Below are 25,236 nucleotides of genomic sequence, written 5' to 3' on the forward strand. Positions count from 1 at the left end.
TTGCTTTTTTGAATATACACTCCTTTTAGTTGTATTTATGATTATTTTAACTAGTGGTTTCTATTGACTGCTTACTTTAACTTGCTTTAATTTGGTTCACTATCAGTACATTTTATAGAAAATTTGTAAAATTAACTTACTACTTAGAAATGACGTAGTTTTATTTACCATCTATCAAATGACCTGTTTTCTCTTATAATCTTTTACTGAAGAAACTACATTTCATACTTCTTTTGGACCTAAATACCAATACTGCAATCTTGATTTTAATTTTTCTTTTCAGACTTACTTTTGGTTGCTTTTCCTTTTATAGTTTTAATTCATTCATGCCAATGGAGCTCAGGAAATTTGCACTGTAACTTCAAATAGGTGGAGCCTAAGCCTTTTAAATTATATGTCCTCACATTTCAAACAAATGTTCACATCTCTGGAACCATAGGGATTATGAAAAAAGTATAAATGGCAAACCCTTCAGCATAAACTATTTTTATAGTGGTAGTATTCTGTAGGTTCTAGATCTTAAACTGAATTTTATAAGTCCCAATAAATACAGTAACTATTATGTTTGTAATATTTTGAAAACAACTTACAATTTCTCAGCAACCACTCAAGTTTTATATATATATATATATATATATATATATATATATATATATATATATATATATATATATATATATATTGTCAGCAGCATTTTATTCATCTAGTTGAAAGCTTTCATATGAGGCTAAGGAGTTTTGTTTGTGTTACTTGTTTTTTGAGTTATTTATAAAAATGTGAAAATCATATCTATATAAATTAATATAATAATTAATATCAATACAGTTGAGTTTGCCATTGTGTACATTTTAAGATGAAATTTTATAAAACCTTGTACATAGCATGGTTTTGTAATTATTGATTCAAATATGAACAAACAATATTTAATGCCTAGAGGCGTCAGTAGGCATTAACTGCGGATGCACCTCGAGGTGTCACTCAGATGTAATGAGTTAATGTTTTATCATTGGTTTCTTGCTGGACCCTGTGTTTGATTTTTTTTTTTCTGGGAGGCTAGGCCACCTATTTTGTTGCAATACTCTCAGTCTCTCACTCTAGGGTATTTACAGGCAAGTATTTTTGAGCTGTTTTTTGTAACATAGTACCATTTGTTGCTCTGCACACTATACTCCTACTTAAAATCCAAGAAGTCATTATGTTAATGTCGGTGGTATGACTTGCAATATCTTGGCACTTTGTGCCATTTGTGGATATATGCAATGTCTACTCACTTTTAACTTTTAAGGTAATTTATATTGCACTACTCCCTCAGAGTGTGATGGTCAAATTTGAGCAGTACTGATAGTTAATGGTATAATTGTGGCAAGCCATCTGCAAACTCCAGACATTATATTGTTTCCTTCACTCCATTGCTTCATTGCCCTTGATTTTCCCTGTATCTCTCAAATCATCTCATGATTTGCATATCCTGGAGGAGATATACAGCCTGCTGCCTTAGAATTTTTTAACTTATGGCATAATTTGTTACCTTATACGTTTCTTTAGATCAACCTCCATATCATGGCCGTCACTCTGAAGCAAGTATTCCATTTCTAGAAAACATAGTTTTAAGTGCATTGATAAAACTAACACTTGTTTCCTGTAAATTCACAACTTCTGAAAACTTAAAATATTCTTCAGAAAAAAGTCTGGCACTGAGTTGCGGAGGAATAGAGCCCTAACTGCATCACAGGTGGTCAATGTTTGATTAGCAGTCTTGGCACTGAATTAATCAGGCAGGGAGAAGGAGGATGAAGAGTGAAGCTGCGTGCTCTGCCTGCCTCTCTCAAGGAGCAGGGATGGTTGCATATACATAGGGATACTCTGGGTAGTTACGAATTTCCTAGTGGAAACCAGGCAAACCACCCCCTGTGCTTCAGGTGTACGGTCTGGGCTGCTCATAGGGAAAATTCCCTTGAAGAAGTGAGGGGGCATCATTTTTATTTCCTCATTGTACTTTCACTATCTCAAGCTCAGTATAAGTATGCATAGGGACATTAGGGATGAAAAATAAAATCACAAACCACTCCAATGGCTAATTAAATGAAATACCTTCTAGCTGACTTTCAACCTAGTGATGGAGAACACATGGGCCAAGTGTTGATGATCAGCGGTAATTGGGGATAAACTAAGTTAAAAAACAAATAAAAGTCAACATATAATAAATACTAAAGCAACAAACATCTTTCTTATAAACTAAAAGAAAGACACTCAAAGGCGAAACTAGTGCCGAGTGCCTTTCGTTTAGTTTCTAAGAAAGAAGCTTTTTGTTTTATTAGTACAGTTCTTCATTTATGTTAGTTATCACAGTTTGGTTTTATTATTATTCTATATAATACATACTCATAGTATCTGAACTGAAGTAAATCTGTTGTAAGTTATTCCATAGTTTTCCCAGAACTATATAAGAAATATTCTCTTGTCTTGGGGTAAAATTTTAATATGCATCGCACACAAAGCAGTCCCTTACCTCTTGCTTTAATTAGATTAATGTACACTTTTTTATCTGCTTAGAGTGACATGCCTGGTCAGCAGAATCAATAATGCACATTTTATTTGCACAACATAATTCCCAAATTGGTTCAAGTATTTTAGTAATACTTTATTCCTCAGCTGATTATGCCCTATTACTTTATCTCCAGATGACCCACTAATTGTATTTGTAAATTAATTGTTTCTGTCTTTTTATACCCTGTTTACTTCTTGCATATTGCCTTAAAAAAAACAACTATTCTCTTTACATCTTGTTCCTACTTCCTACATCAGATCTCTTCTTCACAAACTCAAACTCTGCTCTCCCTCCATTGACAATCTACTTCTTACCTTCCTCAAACTTGCTGCTGACTCCACTGCCTATCCAGTATCTGTACTAATCAATAGATATATTCAGGAATCCACCATCCCTACCCCTATGGAAATCCTTTTTCACTATTAAAGGTGGAAACTCTACAGACCCATCTAACTACCGACCTATAGCTATTATATCTCCCCTCTCTAAGATTCTCAAAAAATGTATCCACTCACAACTACTCAACTACATCCTCCAGCATAACCTCCTTACTCCCACAGCATGGTTTCCATTCCAACCACAGCACAACTACTGCCCTCTTATCCTTTACACATACCATATCCAAGGCCCTAGACAATAACAAACTCATATCATTTCTCTTCCTTGACCTTCCCAAAGCCTTTGATGCAGTCTGCTATCCCCTACTGTTATCTAAACTTGCAGACCTCAGCCTATCTTCCTCCTCCCTTGCCTGGCTCTCCAGTTACTTATCCTGCAGGCAGCAATCTGTTAAATGGCACTCTTCCACTTCTCCATTCATACCTGTCCCAACTGGGGTACCACAAGGTTCCATGCTGGGTCCCCTCCTATTTAATGTTTTTACCAATGATCTCTATACTTCTTGTAAATAATCCTCCCTTATCCAATATGCAGACGACTTGACCCTCATCTCCATCTCAGACAATATAGCCAATCTCCACACTCTTATTCAACAGGCCTTCCTATCCACTGAACAGTGGTTGTCCAGGAATCTACTCATTCTCAACCCTAAAAAGACCAAAATCTTATTATTTTTCCCCCAATCTCTCTCTCACCTCAGACACACCTTTACTATTACTTCCTCTAATAACACTGTTATCCATCCTGAAGCTCACACTAAACTCCTTCGGATCATCATAGATGATGAATTCAAATTCAACTTGCTCATCCTCCAAAGCATAAAAAAGACTCACCAGAAACTTGGTTTACTGTATTGCAACAAAAAAATTCTAACTACAAATGCCAGACTCTCTCTTGCACAAGCTCTTCTCCTCCCCCCTTCTATATGCTACCCCAGTACTCATCAATATCCAAACTACTACTTTAAACAAACTCCAACAAACCTACTACAAGATAACAAGATTTATCACAAACTCTCCATACAATACACATCATTGCCTTGCCCTAAATACTCTCCACTGGTTAGAATTCCCCCATCTTCTACAGCTGTCACAACTTCAAATGTTACACTTCATTCTTTACAAACCTTCATTCTGCCCTGCTCTCTCTTCCTTCATATCTGCCTATACTCCTCCATGGCTCTCCATACCTCTAATCAGCAACTACTACAAATCTACCAACTCAAAACAATAGCTGGCAAACTCCTATATAAACACTCCATCACCCAAGCCTGGAACAAACTCCCAAGAGACATTTGTTCCATCATTCACCCATACCACTTTAAAGAAAAACTCAAACTTCATCTACTCAACTCTAAAACATGTCCTTGTCAAGCCCCTACTTAAGCTCCCCACAACACTACTATATACCTTTTCAGTCCCTCCACATACAACTAAGTTCTCCACTATTGTGGATACTTATTAAACTCTACAATCAATACTGTTGGACTTAACTCTTTTTGTAAATATGTAAACATATTTTTAGTCTGTAAAAATATTGATATGTATATATATCATGTGTTTACATTTCTGCTTTGTCTCTCTCACATTCTTGTATAACTGATTTTGACCATATTTTTGACTCAAATGTTTGATTCTCTGTAAACTGTTTGTGTTTTTTTTGGAATGTTTCTCCCTGGGTCTCCACTGAAAATGGGCCATAAGCCCAGCTGCACCAACCCGGTTAACAAATGTCAATAAATAAATAAATTATCTAAGGTTTGGGTCATCTCTAAATGGATCATTTGACTTAATAAACCAATTTTAATAAAACAAATCCATAAAATAAATATCAAACCATGTAGACAGCTCCTTTCTCCTTTAATAAGTGGATTTCTTTCCTTAAGGCAGACATTTTGCTCTGGCCAGTCTTTTGTTGTTATATTTCAAACCATTCTCACTTCCAAATAACTCTGAGTACACCTTTAAAAGTGTTTCATCTTTCTTTTAGTCGTGGGTAGCTGCAGAATTACCCAGCTCACTTCCAGCTGTTCTTCCCAAACAAATTATCTTGCTGCTCTATTACATATAAATGATTGAGTGTAGTGGCTATGTACATTTCCTTGAATGGCTTATGCTTGACAGTTAAGTCACACTTCTGCAGTTTTAGGGCTCGTCTTCACAGTTTTAGTTATGAGTTTTACTTGATCTTCTTAAATCATTCCAGTGGTTTATGACTTGTTTCCACCAACATGCTTTCCCAGAAATGAATTAATTTAGCTGCCCACATCCATTTTAATGTTAATCTATATGTATTCAGTCTTACTGTGTTCTGAAGTTTGCTAACTACTCATTTTGTATATAATATTGTTGATTGAAAGACCATGATGTATATTTCTGATCCTTGAATACTAGTCATAAGTCAAAAGGGTCACTAGACCAATTGGTCTACTTCCCTGGTGAACAAATAATACATAAATAATAAATAAATCCATATACTAGGGTAACTATAACTTTTTGATCTGAGCATATCTCCCTTAACATTCCATAAGGTTTTTTGACACATAAGCAGCCGGTATGCAATTTGGAAAGATCACTGCATATTGCCATTCTGATTCTGTCTACTTGCACGTGATTGCTTTGTTTGCACCAAAGTATTTCAGTGTGGTCAATTCATCAAATAACTTTGCATATAGAAGATATTTATTTGATTTATACTTCAGTAATACTGTAGATCATGTTCCAATAATTTTCTTAATAGCAATCTCATATTTAATATATACAAAATAATTACAGAAGCATACTGTGGCATTCATAGAAATCTCATTAAAGCATTCCTGTGTTCTGGTCAAGGCATCTACGTATCTTAAGTTCTCAGACTCCAGTTTCAAATCTGCTAATGTTGTTATTACCAATATATTTCAACTCGACTGCTCCTGATCTTGCATTTGTGTTTGTTAGCTTGGGGATATGCTAGACCTTTTCAATAACTGAATCAGTCATGTATTGTAGTTTCCCCTAGTTTGATCCTATATTTGTATGTCAAGTATACTAGTATCATCACATGGGCACTCAATTATTTTTGCAGCAACTCTTTGAAATGCTTTGGGTACTGATGCAATATTGATTGGAAGTCTTAAAAATTTTTACATTCTCGCTGACAAATTAAAAGTATACACACGCATTGGAGCTTTCCTAATCTAGCCTTATTTGGAAAAACACTGACAAGGAAAGGAACATAGTTTGGTTCTGAAATTACAGATACTACGTCCTCAGTTGAGCAGAGTGGACAATGGCTGCATTTTAATGCTTCACTCTCAAATATTGCTAAATTACACAAATACAGACATTGTCTGGCTTCACCTGAGTACCCATGCTGTTGACCTACTCATTAGACTCTGTCTGAATCATACTCATTTTCTCCATGCAGTTTAACTCTTTCTCATTTCTAGCCTGCAAAGCTAATGGAACTTTCCTGATCAAGCAGTACTGGCTTCACTGTAGACTCCATCTGATTGCGATCACCATAGGCTCCATCTGATTGTAATAAACTCCTGGTAAACAACCAATCCAGTAAATAAATATTCAGTCTCTTTAAGTAAATCATTAGACTGCATAGTTTGTATTCACACTTTAATGCTGCACTCACTTAGTGAATTTGTTTCATCATTACACAATTCTTTGAAGTCAACTGACTTAATATCCATGCATTTGTAATATTATTTATATGGAACTGTAATTTGTATTTCTTGTTGTTATATTTACAAGTAAACATTTTCTGATTCTTCAGGTTTACATAATGACTGCTCCAGGCTATACTCTTTTAGAAACGGTGTTTTAAAATATGAACGAAGAAATTGCATTGCACTCCATATTTCCATTATTAATTCTAGGTTTCCTTCCATGACTACTAATTCAGTTTCTGTCTGCTGTTTTTCTGAACTTTTACCTTTCACACAGTTTACACAATGCAGTTCTCAAATACAAATCGTGCCCAAATTTTTGTAACTATGATCTAATATACATAATCTGCGGGTAGTGATTTCTTTTAATTTGCAAAGTTTGGCAACATGATTCTTTTTGGCACAGCTTCTGCAGACATGTTTTTAGCAATACATTTATTTTTATCATCCTTATAGCCACATCTTCTTCAGATAGTATCCCCTGTTTCATATTTGCTGTGTTCCTCATTTTGACAGAATCTTACTAACGTACCTTTATTTTACTACCGTACTTTGTACACATCAGTCTAGTCAGTGAGCACTGTTAACTTTGCTGAGGAAATTTCATTCACTCTACACTTATCAGTCAATTTACTTACCATAATTAGCCCATTATTTGATCACCACACACAATGCTGTCTCATATTAATGAATCATCAAATTCACCAAAATTACATCTTTCACTCAGTTGTTTAATTCAGTAATATAAGCATCAACAGACTCTGTGAGCTCTTTTGGTCTCCTGAAGAACAAATGATGAATTAATCTAAGATTTTCTTTTGGTTCACAGTAACTCTAAAGCTTTTTTTTCTATCACCATAATGTTCTTCCTGTTTCCGTCTCAAAACCCAGATGCATTATAAACTGTCAGGGCTACTTCCCTGAAACATGCAGAAACATACCACACTGTACCTTTTAATTTGTCTCAAAGATTTATTTCAAAATCCAGAATAACTTGATTTTCCAGATGCTCAGTTTCTTGTTCTGATTTTACCCTGGAGAACAAGTTATCAAACAGTATCAGTTGAAATATTTCCTAAATGAAAACAAAACTCTTTATTTTAATTAGTTTTGGTGGCACATATACCTTTTATTTTTCTACATGAAAGATCTTATTCCTTTACAAATTAAACCGTGTTACATCTAGTATATCACAATGGCTAAAAGAGCAAGTCAGAAACAAGTTCCATGTAGCTAACTAAAGCAGTATGTATTTCAGACAGTGCCACTGTAAAAGATAACAGACCATGCAACACATATTATTTGAATGGATGCAAAGTTAAAAGCACACATTCCTCAAAGTTTAATGCCTGTATATTACAGATACAAGATATAGGTGAGAATTCATATGGTGGTATGCATGGACCTCAGTAAGAATGACAATCTTGGTATGGCAATGTCTTTAAAAAGTAATAGAACTGAATGACACTATCATTGTTTCTATGCTTGATGCAAATTTATGGATTGATTACTGTCTATAAGCATTTTTAACATGCCTGCCTGTGGCTATCATTTGCAGCTCATGTGTCATATGTTGCAATTTTTTGGAGGATATACATCTTTAGTGTCATTGTTATCTGGTGCTATTTCCAGGAATATACTTTTCTTTTTACCATGAATTTCTTTTTTGTCCTTCCTTTATTTACATATTTATTTAATTATGTTTTTACAGAACTACTGCTCTGCACTGTTTTCTTTGATGCTTTTCCCATTTTCTTGTTGATTGTCACGCCTCATTAATCAGACTCAAGCCCATTATTGAGAGGTGAGAGAATCCTTCAGGTCCTCTAGGTTGAGAGCTGTCAAAAGGGACTACCATCCATGCAAATATTAGAGAGTTTGGTGTCTCATTGGCATCTTGGCAATGAGAGCTGTTTTGAATGTATGGTCTTAGCCTCTCCCCTTGGAGGGGGATGTAGGTACCTACATTGCAGTAAGAATCACCTAGACCCATCTATCAGTTTGCACATTCTCCTTCACATGGTATAGAAGTGTTACCATCACCAGCTTAGGTGCCTAATCCCAAATCTGTCCTTGCACCAGCCCCCACACTTTTGGCAATGGTCAGGTTAGGAGTGACAGCCTAAGCCAGTTCAGACTAACCCCCTCCCCCTAGGATGAGCATGCCCTTCCTCCTGGCCATACTGTGAAGTTCCTGAGTTTCTAATTAAACTTTGGTTATCTATGGCTTAGTTAGGGCTTTGTATGCCAATACCATGGCTTTTTCAGCTTTTATTGTACCTTTTATGTCACTTTGTACAGGCATCAGCCATGATTTTGTATTAAATCTCATTAATGGAGCTGTACAGCCTGCTTTTTCTTTTGTGTTTTTTTTTTTCTTTTCTGACATATGGCAGCATATTTTTGTATTTTTTAGCATTGTGTATTATGCTCACGTACTTCTCTGGTCTTGTTGCTAACTTCTGTTTGCCCTTAGCTTAGAGTCTTGCTAAGCACTGCTTTCCACTGAACTACACCTGAACTTTACAAATCTAGCCCAGTGACTCCACAAATACTAATTTCATCTTCCTTCCTACAGCTCATTCTTTTTCCTTTTTTTATACACGCAATCCTTTTATACGCTATCATGGCTCTTCCAAATCTAACCCCATCAACTTCTGGCAAACTTTCATACCTCATTTGCATCACTAACTAGTCAGAAATCTTTTAAAAAATATCACATTGGCATATCTAGTATTAAGGGCACTGGTATATAATGAGCTTTGTACATTTTCAACATGAATATGTCACTCCATTTCTAGACAGCTGCAGGGGTTTAGTAGTCAGAAGTCATTTAATATGCTGACAAAATCTCAAAATGTGGGCAGTTGTACAAAACTTTTGTTGCAGCCATTTTCATCTGAATGTTACTGCACATTTCTGCTTAACATTCCTGACTAGTTTGCATAGATTATATTGTACTTTAGGGTACCTGTCTGTGTAGGATCATGCAGATACTCTCGGGTTCACAGTGGTATGGATGGTAACAGCAAATGAATGCTATGGTTTCCATTAATCCTATGTCCTATTATTGGAAATCTCTGAAAAAGCAGTAAGTAAGACAAATAGAAAGTAGTTAGTAAGTATAACCTAAAACAATTTATTATGGAGTATATAACTGATGAGTAAGTCTGATGAACAAGTATTGAATAATTCTGAAGCACAGGAATTTTTAAAGCATGGCTGTATCATCAGTTATTTGCAACAGGTGAACAGGGCATAAGAATGCATAAGTCAATGGTTGTAAAAGCAGTATATAAATAAAAAGGGAAATTCAGTGCTACAGAATTTTATCAGACAATTAAGCAAGACAGGGAGCAGAACACTGGGATTTGGGTACAATTTAGAGACAATCTGTGAATGATAAAATGCTGTAGAAATGATGCAGGGAAATTGCCTAGTTTGTTACATGAGCAATAGAAACTTGTGACTGGAGAATAACAAGCAAGATTAATAAGCAAGGCAAATAAAAATGTAAAAAGTTAATCAAAATGGATTTAGAGCTAGCTGATAGAGGTTACATTGACTGTCTTGTTTATCAAAGCTTTAAGACCTATCTTCCACTGCTTGTTTAACACAATCACCTTTAATTTCCACAGTATTCTTAAGTAGGCAATCAAAACACTAATACTCCACTAAGTATAGTGCAGTGTAACTGTGTGATGGAAGTTATTATATTCCGCCACCCTTCCAATAGCTATAATCACATCAACATGAAGCTACACTCAAGTCAGCATTCATTTTTATTGGGTTTTATAAACTCATACAAGTTGTTTCTTAGCTTGGCAGACATCAATGCATTCAGAGAAAAGTGATGGGATACATAGTGACAAGTGTTCTCTCATACAACTAACCAAAAACTAAGGGGTGTAATTAAGTCTGGCAAGGCCAACTATGAGGTCAGGATAGTCTTGCAGGCTAAGAACAATCACAAAGCCTTCTTCAGCTATTTCCAGAACCCTAAAGGTAACACACAGCAGTGTGCTGAACTGGTGGAGAACAGTACCACCTTCACCAGGCAGGGTGGCATAGCAAATCTACTGGCTGATAAATTCACTCAGACTTCATCCCCCACTTGCCCCCACAAGCTCCACCAGGTGAAATCACCACCAGCATACTTCCCCCAGCTGTCAGTAGAGACCAGGTGCTGGCAGTATTTGGTAAAGCCAGAACACCACTTCCATGGGTCCTGACAACATCTACTGTTGCCTCCTGAACAGTCTAAAAGATGACCTATCAGGACCACTTGAGACACTCTTCAATTACAGCCTTTAAACAGGCTACATTCCAAGTGAATATATGACCACAACAATCATTTCCCTTCACATGGGCTGGCCACCAACCAACTCAGGGAACTACAGACCCATCAGTCTAACAAGCCTAATATGCAAAGCCATAAAGAGAATTATCAATGAAATGATAAAAAAGGACATTGGCAAACTACAGACACTGGTCCCATCCCAATTTAGCTTTATTAAGGGAGGGTCATTCTTTCATAACCTGGTAGAGTTCTTTGAGAGTATCACCACAGCAATGGATGAGGGGAAAACAGCAAATATGTGTATCTTGAACTGGCTAAGGCATTCAATACAACACCCCACTCAGGCATTGTTGACAAGCTCACTGAGATAGGTGCAAATCCTTATATAACTCAGTGGGTTACTGGCTGGTTCACAGACAGGACCAAAGAAGTCAGGATCAGTGAGATCACCTCCACCAAGAGAATGGTCACCAGCAAAGTACCCCAGGGCTCCATGCTGGGGCCGGTGCTGTTTGGCATTTACTTCTTGGAAGTCAAGGCTAACGTTCAAGGCCTCTGGCTCACCAAGTTCACAGATGACTGTAAATTAGGAGCTATTATACATACCACCCAAGACAGCAACATCTCGCAAGTGGGTTTAACACAGACAAATGACTGATGCAAGAAACAATACTCCATCTATAACCCTCCCAAGAGTCGACTCAGTAGAAAGGGATCTGGGAATATATGTAGACAACAATCTGGACTTGACCACCAGATAGCTAAGATAATAAGAAAATCATTCTATGTTGCTCAACTTATAAGTAAGGCTATAGCATTCTGGTCCAAGTAAATTCTACTAACACTCTACTTGGACCATATCAGACCAATCATTGAATACAATACCCCCTTTACCATGTATCTATCCAGACATTTGCAACAGTTGCAATGCCCACAAAGGTTTCTCACCAGGAGAATTCAGGGCATGAATACCCTGCCCTACAATGTTCACCTAAAGGCTTTGTGTATTCAGTCTACTACAGGCTGCTGAGAAGGGATCTTTGTCTGGCTTACACAGCTTCCTCAGGCCCAGCCCTAATGAATCTGCTGCACATGTGCAAAACAAATAATACCAGAAACACTAGATCCAGGGATATGAACTTTGCTTGTGACATAAACAGAACATGCTGGGCTGACAGATATTTGGTTCCAAAGGATCCACACACAACGGAATAGGCTACCCATCCATGTAAAATACAGTTCATCCCTGACCATATTCAAATAAAACCCTGACAATTGGATGGGAAATCATAAATTTACCCCCAGTTGGGTCCCCATGTACCTTACAGACAAAGGTTGTCAATACGAAAAGTATTATCCTAACACCTGTATTACAAATCCTTAGTTACATCCCTACTAACATGACCCCTCCCCCAGGTAGATGCCCATGATACTCAGGACCCAAATAGTTTGGGGTAAAGAGCTAGGCTTGTAAGAGTCCATGTGGTCCTTAGCCTAGAAACAACCTATGAACCTATGGAACTACTATACATAAACAGGTTGTTGAAAGCATTGCATATTTTGAAACTTGAATTGATGAATAACTATAGCATACTGTCGTCATCATTTTCCCATTCTCTACATGGTACAGGGTGTCATGTCAGCCATCGTCATCTCTTTCTATTCAATGCCACTCTCTTGCCTTCTTTGACACTCATGCCTGATTATCACAGGTCTTCTCTCACACAATTCATCCACCTCTTTGCTGGATGCTCTCATTTCATCTTGCCTTCTTCTTGTCTATCCCAAATTTTCTTCACCAGATTGTCTTCTGCTTTTCTGCACATCCAAACCACTGTAGTATGTTCTTTTTGACCTTTGCTGCAAATGGAGCTACTTTCATTTTTGCTCTTATGTCCATTTCTTCATCCATCCCACAATATGCATCCTACCACTCATCTCAGGCACTTCACCACCATCACCTCTAGTTTCCTCAACTGCTATGTATTTACTGCCTAGGTTTCTATACTATACAGTAGTATGGGTCATTCCACTGTTTTGTACTCCTTACTTTTCAGCTTTTTTGACATTCTTCTGTCATACACTACACCTGACTGTGCATTTGACTGTAGCCCTAATGATTCTAGCTTTGACCTTTTCATTCAGACTTCCTTTCTTCTCAACCACCACTCCCAGATACTTGAAGTTGTTAATCTGTTTCACTAGTTTTCCTTTTATCTCAGTTCTCATCTTCTTCTGATTTCCCCCATTTGCTGCCATTATAGCTGTCTTATACATACTCAGTTTCATCTCATGTGCCTTCAGTTTTGTATTCCATTCCCCCATTCTTTGCTGAATGTCTTGCTCGGAGTCTGCTTGTAATGCCACATCATCTGCATTCAGCAACTTTGTCAATCTGTCCTGTCTGACCTGTTTGCTAAAGTAGTTCAACACCAGTATGAACAACAGTGGGCTCAGAAGTGAACCCTGATGCACACCCACTTCCACTGGCAACCCTTCTCTGAGACTGAACACTGTTTGAACCTAAGTCATTGGGTCCTTGTACATAGTTTTCACTAATTCTACCAGTGTTTCTGGGACTTTGAACCACTGCAGAACTGCCCAAATCAGCTTTCTCGAAACCTTGTCATATGCTTTCTCCAAGTCTAGGAATGCCCAGTTGAACTCTTTGTTCACTTCTATCTTCTTTTGAAATATCTGTCTCACTGTAAACATTAGATCAATTGTGCTGCATCCTGATCTGAATCCGAACTGCTCATCTCACTTTCTGCATATTCATTTATCAATCACCCTCTCCACAACTTTCATGCAATATGATGAGTTAGATACCTCTGTACTGCCCACAGTTGTAAATGTCCCCTTTTTTCTTGAACATTGGCACTAGTATGCTTATTTTCCAGTCATCTGGGATATACTTTTCTCTCCACACTGGTATGAGTAACCTCAGTACGGTGTACTATCAGTAAGTTCAACAGGTGTCATTTTAAACATTATTCCATGAAAGGCCTAAGCTAAAGTAGCTTAAAGAAGTAAACTCAAGCCTTTTCCATTTTACTGTTTTTTAGCTGAGGTCAAATATTTTTTGACTTGTCCAAAAACCTGTTCAGCAAAGATTAAACACTTGCAACACCTTCAGGTTATGCCCTGTCCAAAAGATAAACTTTAAGTAAAATAAATCTGACTTTGTAGCTTTGTTCCAGCCAGTGACAGTTAACTTTCCTTCCAGAGTACCTTAAAGCAGAACGATTATCTCCAACACCAGATCAAATATTACATACTTTTTGGAAATCTATTAGGAACTGTGATGAGAGTGTTATGACTGCCTTAACATAAAATGTCTGGAGATGGGAGTCAATTTGCAGTGACTTAGTAATCCTGGAAGATTATTGTGAGGAAGAAATAAAGAATCCTCTCCATTATCAAGTGCTGCATGAGACTGACAAAGGGGCACATCTGATGCCTAAGTCAGTGTGGCAGACTCCTTAGGCCAGTCATAGAGTAGCTGCATTTTCTAATAGTTGGGAAGTAAGGTACTCAGAAAAGAGTGACAGCTCATACCCTATAAATGTTTGGGCTGATACTAAATATTCGTATTTCAAGGCTAGCTAGGGGGAGGTCTCAGTGATCAGAATAAGTACCTGGTTACACAATAATCAAACACAATTACGTGTGAGCATGACACTGAAGTATATAACAAATATACTGAAATATAAATATATATACTGATATATATATATATATATAACAAATGTGGTGCTGTGACTATTACTCCAAAGTTCATTTTGGTCTTATTTTGGTATGATGATCGAAGGTTATTTGTCACAAGACAATACATTATCTGGAACCAAATTACATGGGTACAGAGTTTTTACCAAAAGGGATGACAATGCACTTTTTGGCACTGAGCTTGAGGCCATGGCTTTGACACTAGGCATCTGTCAAAGTGAGACCCTTTTGTAGGATGTCCACATTGTTAGGAGTTTCGATTATGGCTCCTAGTTTGCAGTTATCCATGAACTTAATTAGCCAAAGACCTTCTGTGTTAGCCTGTACTTCAGAAAAGTAGATACCAAACAGGAGAGGACCCAGGACTGAACTCTGTGGTACTTCACTTGTCACTGGTCTGAAGTCGGATTTGAAGTCTGCTACTTTCACAGTGTGGGTTCTGTCAGTGAGCCAGTTGGCAACTCATCTTGTGACATAGGGATTTATACCTAGTTTAGTGAGTTTATCTATAATTTCAGAGTGGGGGATGGTGTTGGAAGCCTTGGCGAGATCTAGATAGGCTGTGTGAACCACCTTACCCTCATCTACGGCTTTGATGACCGCTTCAAAGAAGTCTATCAGGTTTAGGAGACATGATCTGCCTTTTGCAAACCCGAACTGGGTGGGGTCCAGAGTTTGGAGATTACCAATGTCTTTGTTTATAAGTTCTGTGATTATACATTCCATGGCCTTGCAGACCAGGCTCATTAGGCTAATTGGGCGGTAGTTAGGGGGGTCCCCTTTGTGGAGTGGAATAACCGTCACTGTTTGCCATTCAGTGGGCACAAAGTCTGAGGTGAGGCTATGATTGAACATGGTGCTTAGGTGGGGTGCCAGTTCATTCTGTAGTTCATGTAGAATGCAGCCTGGGATGTTGTGAGGTCCCATGGATGCTGTGTTCTTGGCTTTGGAGAGTGTGGTCTTTACCTGTGCAGCTATGATTACAGGAACTTTGCATTCTTCTGGTATAGAGATGGGCCTTTAGGGGATGAGACTGGGTAAAGTTAGCACTGAACCTATCTCCCAGGATGTTGGCAATATCAGTTGGTTCTGTATATTTAGTGCCATTGTGTTGTAACTCAGAGCAGATCTGAGTGTTGCCGTTGAGATTCTTGACATAGCTATAGAATGCTTTGTGGTTGTTTTTAGAATCAGTGGTGATTTTGTTTTCATAACTAGGTTTGGAGGATTTTATGAGGGATCTCAGCTTCTTACTGAGGCTGACCAGGGAGTTCCTCCCATCATGGGATGCTACTCTTTTTTTGCAACAGTTTCTTTCTTCTGTTGTAGAGTTTGTTTATGCAGGGGACCACCAGATTGGCTTCCTTTTTTTTTTGGAGGATAGCATCTTGGTTCTGTTAGGGATAGCATGATCCATGCACTCGTGTAAGTGCTTATAAGGTGTATTTGTGTAGGATTCAGCAGTCGTACCTCTATTGTCCATTGCATGGGTGTCGTGAAGTTTGCCACTTCTGTCTTAAGAAGCGTGAAGTTGGCTTTGGAGAAATGTTTTACTGTGGTTTCCCTAATGGAGGGTGGGGGCGGGATGTGGATGTCTAGGGTGATTAGCTTGTGGTCGGATCTGACCAAAGAGGAATTGACCTCTGGTGTGGAACACTGCTCGCCCATGTTGGTAATGACCAGGTTTAGGATATTGCTACCCCTGGTGGGGGTGTGTGGATAAGTTGATCCAAGGCGTTGGAATTTATGAATTCCAGAAAACATTGAGCAAAAGAGTTGGTACATGAGTAGTTTTCCCAGTTAATGGTGGGGTAGTTGAAATTGCCCATCATTAGGGTGTTGGGTTGTACCCTAATATTTTCCAGTGTATCAAGAAATGAGGAGTGGGAATCCAGGGGCATGGTGGGGGATCTGTAGCAAATTACAATTTGGATTGTGGTCTTGCCCAGAGTTAGTTGCACTTGGATAATCCAAGAAAAAAATGATGCCAGGCAGAAGCGGAACCAAAGGTGTAAAATAATTTATTCCAAAACTGAAAGTCGAGCGCACAAGAAACAAGCACACAATCTCTTGTTACTTTTGACTTGTGGTTCATGCACTTGGATAATCTCAGATGCATTATGCTGAGCAACTAGCCTGAAGGTGTGGATATCCTTAATGAATATGGACACGGCTCCACCTTTAGTGTTTCAGTCTAGGTTAGGTGGCCGAAAGGTGTGGTATGAATTATAGCCTGGTAATGCAGGGGTATTCTCTGGAGCCTTGAACCAGGTCTCTGTTAGTGCACAGATGTCAATGTTTTCCATTTTAAGGAGTGCCTCGAGTGAGTGCATTTTGAGGTTTAGACTTCTAGCATTTAGTAGCATTACCCTCAGATTTTTCTTGCTTGTACCTGTTATGATGGTGAATTTGTCATTTGAACCTTGCCTAAAAAAGGCACTATAGGGGTGGCAGGAGCCTTATCCAGTATCCAGAATCCCAAGGGTGACAGGTACAGGCCATCTCTGGCAAAGCATCATGCTCTGGTGATCATGCCATCCCAGGCAGACAGATACTGGATCCCCTTAGAAAGACACCAGAAGCTTAGCCAATTGTTGAAGTCAATATTTTTTTCTGTTGTACTGTGGTATCATTTTGGGTGATGGCAGGATGATACTCAGGGCTAGGGTCATACCAGCCTGGGCTACAAGATCGGAGAGCTCCTCCATGTCTCTGTTCATGTAGTCCAAGGAGGTATGGCTCAGGTCATTCAAACCAACATGGACAATGTCAGAGTCATATTTGTACTTGTTGTAGAGTAATCTGAGTGTGTGCATTATGTGGCAGATGATGGCACCTGAGAGGCAGCTGACAGTAACTTGTTTAGCCTGGTGAGTGGAACATCAAGTGTGCCTAACTATAGAGTCACTTATGACTAGAGTGTTGGGTACGATGTTATGCCTTATGGGTTGTGGCTGAGTTGAATTTGTGGGCTATGTGTCATTTGGGTTGTGTTGGGGGGGTGGTGGTTGCTTGCATTTCTGCTTTGGAGGTCTCTGTTGCTTGAGGAGAATTTTATTGAGAGCCTCCGTGAATGTAGGTGTGTGTGTTGTGTTTCTATGTGTGTGTTTTGGTGGTAGATTTTGAGGGACTATGTGATGAGTCTGGTGTGGTGCAAGTGTTTACATTCTCCTCTTGATTGTCTAGTCCAGTCTTGGGTGAAGATAGTGCTGCTTCCAGTTTTGGCTATATAAGTGCATCTCTCAGAGGTTGTAGTGTTGGGTGGTAGGAGGAGAGGGTTGTCTGTGTACATGAGGCAATTGTTGCATTGCCCCAAGATGCCCAAATTCATCAGGTAGACAGGAGAAAACACTGGGGGCTGACCCTTAGACATGCCTGGATAGGTGCTTATTTATTAAGTACTAAAAACTGTTTTCCTCTAGGCAAGTGAGAAAAGTTGAGTGTTGTAGTAATTTGTAGCTTATTTAGTGGTTAGAATAAGTTGAGCTCAAAGAAACAGATTTGAGTGATAAAACTAAAAATCTGGCTAGTTCTAAGGGAAAATTTGAAGATCAGACTTTATGGTGCCGAAAATAGTTTAACCCTAGCTAAAAAAACTGGCTAGTTCTATAGGAAAATTTGAAGAGTAGACTTTATGGCGCCAGGAATAGTTTAACCCTAGCTAAGCGGCGATGCATAAAGTCTATTTTTTTTAATATTACAGTAGCAAATGAGAAAACTGATTTAAACAAATTAACCAATTAACCAATAAAAAGGTGAAAACTGAGCCCCGTTCCAACAGTTTTCGATCAGATAAGTTCTAATTGCACACTCCTGCCACTAGGGTGCAGGGAAACCTTCTCCAAAAAAGATGGTCTGGATTAGTGCTCAACTTATATAAGCAAAGCTTGATTCAGTAAGTCTGAATTTAGTCTATGCTACAGCAAACAAGGCGTACCAATTTTAGAAAGAAACAGTTCAAATAAGCAGGCACAATAAGCCTTTAACCAAAAACTCCCAGCTCAGAAGGGCAGAATCTACCCTCTCGTCCCACAAGAGTCCAGACCACACCTTCTTAATGTAAAATAACTGGTCCGAAGCCCAAGTGCTTAAAACAGAACCAATACACTTTTAAAATAACACACACTAAGCCTTCAATCAGCAACTTCCAACTTAAAAGGATGTAAGCTACCTGGCTGCCACAACAATGCAGACCACAAACCTTCTTAATGTAAAGCAACTGGTCTGAAGCCCAAGTACTTCAACCCGAGGCTTAGAATAACAGTTACAATTTAACCAGGCTACTAACAAGCAGTAATAAATGCAGCAGAATAAATGCAATTAAGTACTTTTAAGAACAGGCAGCAAAAGTAAAATAAAGTAATAAAGTAGGAAAACAAAATACAGTAAAAGCAGATGAATAAAGTGCAGATGTTTTATATAACAATAGAAAATAAGCAAATTGATTTAAACAAATTACCCAGTTAACCAGTAAAAAAGCTCAAAACAGAGTCCTGTTCCAGCAGATATACCAGCAGACCAGAAAATTCCCCTATCTGTTGATAGTGTGAGGGAAGAAAGCTCTCTGTCTGGTGGCTGGCATGGCTCAGTTGTCCAGAGACAGTAGCATGTGTGATGGTGTTAATGGTTAGAATCTGGCAGCATCCAACATCTTTTGCATGTGAGGTACACATATGGTAGTCCCACAGACTGTCAGAATCCCTCAATCTGGTACTGCAAGAAAGCTGGACAAAGGCAGAGTGACTGGGGGCACAAAGGGCCATACCTATAGACAGACATTATACACACTCTGAGTAACCTTGCAGGTGGTTAGTTTAACAGCAGGTTGCAACAGGTCACATTAGCTGCAAGATGTAAAGGCCATCAGTTAAATGTGTCAGTACGTACAACAAGTCAGTGACCGATGTACAGTATAGCACTGGGAAACCACAAATGTATGAGGAACACAGCCAACATATGGGGTGAAATGCTGGACATTCTGCAAAAGTATGTACAGGGCAAGGTATGCAGACTGTCACTCTGTGTGTGGTGTTTCACTATTTATCCCATTCACATCATACCTCTCAACCTCTGACAGCAGGAAATCTGTTGAATTACAATGAATGAAAGTGGGACCAAGGACCACAACTTGAGACATGTTTTACATACTTGCTCATACAAGCATAGAATGTGGATAGAATAACAGGTCCTGCATTCGCATGACTCACCTGCTGTGCATGGAGTCTGAAACTGAAATATCTGTCAGGATTAATACTGCAACCTTGACTGATTTTACACTAATTTGCCAGAAAACAACAATGTTATGTGAAACGGGCCAAAAATATGCAACAAGAGTCTGGACATTCTGTAAAGCTCTCTACAGTTCTGAAGTTTGAGTCATATTTTAAGGTCAGCAAGCAACTGGGTAATACCTTGGACAATATCAGACAAGTACAGTACTGCGGTGACAGGTGCAGCAGTCAATGGCCTGTAGCACACAATAATCCCGGACTGGAGTACAGGTAGCTCTGGCCTGGAGTCACCTTGTAAGTACTGACAATCACACTGGGCATGCTCCTACACTTAGCTAACTTTAGCCCAAGTCAGTTGCCTCTACCACCCAAAGACCTGCTATGTGGAAATATGTCTGTACATACATACATACATACATCTACATATACATATCTGTCTCACCCTATCCCCCTCACACTTGATTAATGTTTCTATCTGTCTGTGGCACATATATATGTGATAATAAGATGTATATATAATTATATAAAGTACAGTGATACAAAGACTCCCCATATACTTCTACAGAACACATTTACATTACTGATACATGCAACTACATTTAAGGAGACAACCCTGTTATACACAATTGATATAGACATGGGCAGGGATGTACAAATGTTCCCACATAACCCTGAATGGTGGGGTTATTTGCACATACACATCACAAAAGCTGTGCGACGGCACCAGACCAAGGCCACAACAGCACATTATCCACTCACCCACAGACCCTTGAGCCTGTGGGCTGTCACCCTACAGACAGACATACGTACGCAAGTGGTGTAATGTATGATGGGTGCAATGGAGTCCTTTGATAGGCCACATTGTCCCTGGCCACATGTCTGGCTATCAAACTGCAAATGGCCACATATGGCCAGACTGGACACTACATACACTCTCAGTACCAGGCAGTATCACTCTGCAGGCCACACATGCTAACACAAGGCCACTTTGCATAATCCACAAGTACTGTGCCTGCAGCAAGTTATACAACAGACATAGCCTGTGGCACGTGCAATAGGTATTGTGAACTGTAGTGTGTAATGCTAGATAGGTAGAAGTTCTAATCTCACATCCGCCAACTCTGTGTGTGTGTGTGTGTGTGTGTGTGTGTGTGTGTGTGTATGTGTGTGTATCAAAATATCCCCTCACAGCACTATGAATATGCCCATTTGGCCTGTCTCCATGTGATGGCATGCATTTTATGGCCCTTTTACTGACTGCTGGCCTCTAAATTACCTTCTCTACATGGCCTGCTGATGTCATCCACCTTAAGCACACTGGCTGACAGTGTATTATCAGATAAAAAGCATGGTGTATGCGATAAGTACTATGAGCTATAGTGTGTAATACTAGAAAGGTAGAGTTTCAACTCTCACAGCATCCAACTTGTGAGTGTGTGTAAATATATCCCCATGCAGTGCATCTGACAAGCCTCTATGGGGTGATCTCTGTACAACGGTTATGCATGTTATGCCCACTGACTAGCTGCTGGTCTCAACACTGGCCTCCATTACAAGGCCTGCTGATGTCATCCACGTTAAGTGCGCTGGGGTTCTACTCAAACAGCATCCAACTTATGTGTGTGTGTGTGTGTGTGTGTGTGTGTGTGTGTGTGTGTGTGTGTGTGTGTGTGTGTGTGTGTGTGTGTGTGTGTGTGTGTGTGTGTGTGTGTGTGTGTGTGTGTGTGTGTGTGTGTGTGTTTGTGTGGAAAATATGTCCCCAGACAGCACTACAGACATGCCAATGTGGGATACCCCTGTGCATTGTTCATGCATTTTATGGCCCTGTGACAAGATGATGGCCCTAAATTGCCCTCCTCTGCATAAGCACAATTGATGTCTGCCAACATCTACAGTTGTATGTGCAGACTACCCAGGTGACGTGTATCAAGGGTAGTAGAGAGTGTCATAGGGTATGAAAGCATGATGATGTTGACTGTCCCCATTGTCCCTGACAGAATGTTCTACACATATTCACCTAGGGAGCCATGCACATATACTGGCATACATACCTTGTTTACATCATATCTCTGCTGTGCTTCCTTGCCATCCTGTGTCACTGTATTTCCACCATGTTTCCATAGTTGCACCCCTCAAACTCCTTGGACAAAAACATACACAGCTCCATGACACACCTGTCATTCTGTAATATATTAACAGTGTACCATCAGGCAACAAAGATAGATAATGCTTGATGTGTACTACTGACACATACCAGCATACAGTACCTGTTGTGGCCCACAACAACTGCCATGACATAACACTACTGCACTACACAAACACATCTAAAGTTATATAGTCACCCTGTGCATCAGATACATATATGGAGGTCCCCACATTGATGACATGGATGACAGGGATGTGGCACAGGTATAATCATATGCACAGGGTGTGGTGTGTTAGTGCAGGAGGCCTAGGCTGTGCCAAACAGTTTGCAGCATGCGTGTGAGTCAAGAAGGGGTGCCAGTGACATGGGTCAGGGAGAGGTGCTGTGTGTGTGTCTGTAGGTAACCTGCATATGACAGTGGTGTTAGAGTGTGTGCATGTACACAGTCAAGCTCAGTGCTAGCTCTAGATGTGCATATGGTGGACAGCTGTGGACTGTACATGGTAGACCGGACAGTTCACCATCTTGGGTCACGAACATGGGAAGTGACTTCTCCATGAGTAGCACAGGCAGAACCATGCCCAAGATCAGATGTGATGCTAATACCTAATGATGATTGCTGCCTGCTGGGCCTGCTATGACAGGAAAGTGAATATGGCTGGCCACGTGGACTCCCAGCAGATAGTGTTGCTGGCCTACATTCACGTGTCCGATGAACAACTCCAACCACATGTTCCAGCACAGACAACATGGGCTCAAAGACAGATACTGTCTGGGCCCACAGTTTGTCCACTACATCAATGAAACATCCTATGGCATCACCGATGTGGTGGAGGCAGTCATGCATGTCAGACTGTGCTGCATCCATAATGCAAAGCATCCATCTGGTGTTGCAATCAGCTCAGCCTGTGCCTCCATGACAGCCCAAAACATGTGGTGAGTGACCCACTATGTGACACCTGCAACAGGAAGTGGATGAGCAACAGTCCTCCTTCAAGCACCACTGTCAATCTTCCTGTGTGGGACCTTGCCAGCTTTCTGGCTATGGCCAGTGTCTACACTCACTGATGCCATATGTCTCACACTGTCCTGTACTATGTAGCCACCCTCTGACTGTCTAAAATCTGTAGCCTCTGGTGACTTGGCATGTGTGGGCATACTGTTTGTATGCAGGGACAATGGGAACAGAAGATGGATTCCAACCTCTGGGACAGATTCAGCCACCAACAACCTCAACTGTGCTTCACTATGGCCAGCATCATTATCAGAGTCCAATGAGACACTGACATCAGGTTGTAAGGGGGACAGACTCCAACTCCCTTGTTCCCCTGTGAGAAGCAAGACAAAAGCAGTACATTACCACCTGCACTATTACGTATGGTAATCCACAGACCATCATACAGATGAGGATCTACAACTGCATTGCATGTTCCACATCTTCTCATCTCTGATCCCATGCACAACACACACCCACAACAACATACACAAACAACCCAGGCACTGTATAACATGCACGTCACCTACATCTGGGTAATGTTGCCAGTTCAATACACCTGTGAGGTATGCAATATGACAGTGTATGTGACAGAACTACACATAATACCCAGTATACCTATCTTGAAATTGATATGCCAGTCGTACTACCACTGCCTCAGGTATGTATCTTCTCCCTATTTTGTCTGAATGGGCATCTTGGAATAATTGCCTCATGTAAAGCAGGCTGTGCAGTTGCCCATAACTATAAGTGCAAACATGATAACATTTGTACAAACACACACGTGTCATTCCCTAAGCTATGCACTGTAGTTAATTGCTCCGAAATGGAACATACAATTATTCTACTGTAGCTAAGCAGAACACAAGTGCAATAGGCAAAATGGCAGCCCTTAACATTCATAAGGTCTATCTGATCAGGCAAAAGAACAGTATGAAGCTTGCAAGGTACAGGACCAAGAACTCTGGCCACACCTGACATATCTATGAAAAGTTGAGGGCAAGGTGTCAGCAACACCAAATGTTGCATTGTTCCAAGCTAATATCTGTGCATATCCACATGTACAGTAGCTACTGTGATACTGGCTATATTGATGACATTCTGAGTATGTACAAACACACACAACTGTGGTGAAATGTCAGACCCCCCCCCCCCTCCAATGCAGACAGACTTGACACTTATGTACTGGTCTGTAGAGCCTGCCACAATTACTGCAAATGTATTAAACTGGTGAACAGAGTTGGCTTACCTGGATGATGTGGATTCTGTAGCACCCACCACCAGGATATATGGCATGATGGTTGGCTGGGAGTTGTGGGTTGATCCTAAGTTCACCATGAATTCTCTGTGGCTGAGAGTGGTTGTTCTGTTGCAGGCCCTCCATCAGTGGCAGCATGATCTCTGGCAACATCAGCTGCACTTTGACGTGCAGCATTGACCATGTCTGGGGCCCAGTGTCGAACCTGCTCATGGGTCCTGTCCTGTTGGCTAATATCATTAACAGCCCTCACAAGGTTGGCCCATAATGCTGCCTGCTATTCATAATTGCAGCAACCCCTTAACAAGAGGATGTGATGGTTGAGTCTGAGAGCATCCAATATAGCTTTGTTTTCTGCTGATGAAAATGGAGGATGTCTTTGTCGATACATCGTTCCTGTAAGACAACAAGAGGGAGACACATTACAGGACCAGATACATGGATCTCCTCTAGAAACACACCCTACACTCCAATAATGGGCTGCACTATCCACTGCTCCATCACACATCATACCTCACAGTTTGGCGATGCACTACATGTGTGGCTAACACCAAGATAGGAGCAATACTGGGTAATGTCCCTGTGTGCTGGGACAGACTGTGCAGTGTGTCTCGACATCCATCAGTGCAGTGCATTGTGGTGTGTCCCCTATGGGCAAATCTCCACTAATATGTGGCATGGCCACTGTCAGAGAAATAGCAGTGTGCTATTCCAACAGCTATATGAGGAGAGTCCAGCCACACCAGTGTGCCACAATGATAGATAGCAATGCAAACCTGCTGTCGTATATGTTCTCTGTTGGCATCATACATCTCAACTTTGCAGATGTTTGCAGAATGTCACCATGTTTGCTGCATAGCTGTGGTCTGTCTTGCACAAATGTGTGCCTGTCTGACAAAGGGTTGTCCACTGATTGATGGTTGCTGTCAGAAAACTGACACAGAATCTAACTGTCACCCATCAGACCCCTCAG

The sequence above is a fragment of the Protopterus annectens genome, chromosome 3.part0 (genome assembly GCF_019279795.1).
Source record: "Protopterus annectens isolate FY-2018-M chromosome 3.part0, PAN1.0, whole genome shotgun sequence".
NCBI lineage: Eukaryota > Metazoa > Chordata > Ceratodontiformes > Protopteridae > Protopterus > Protopterus annectens.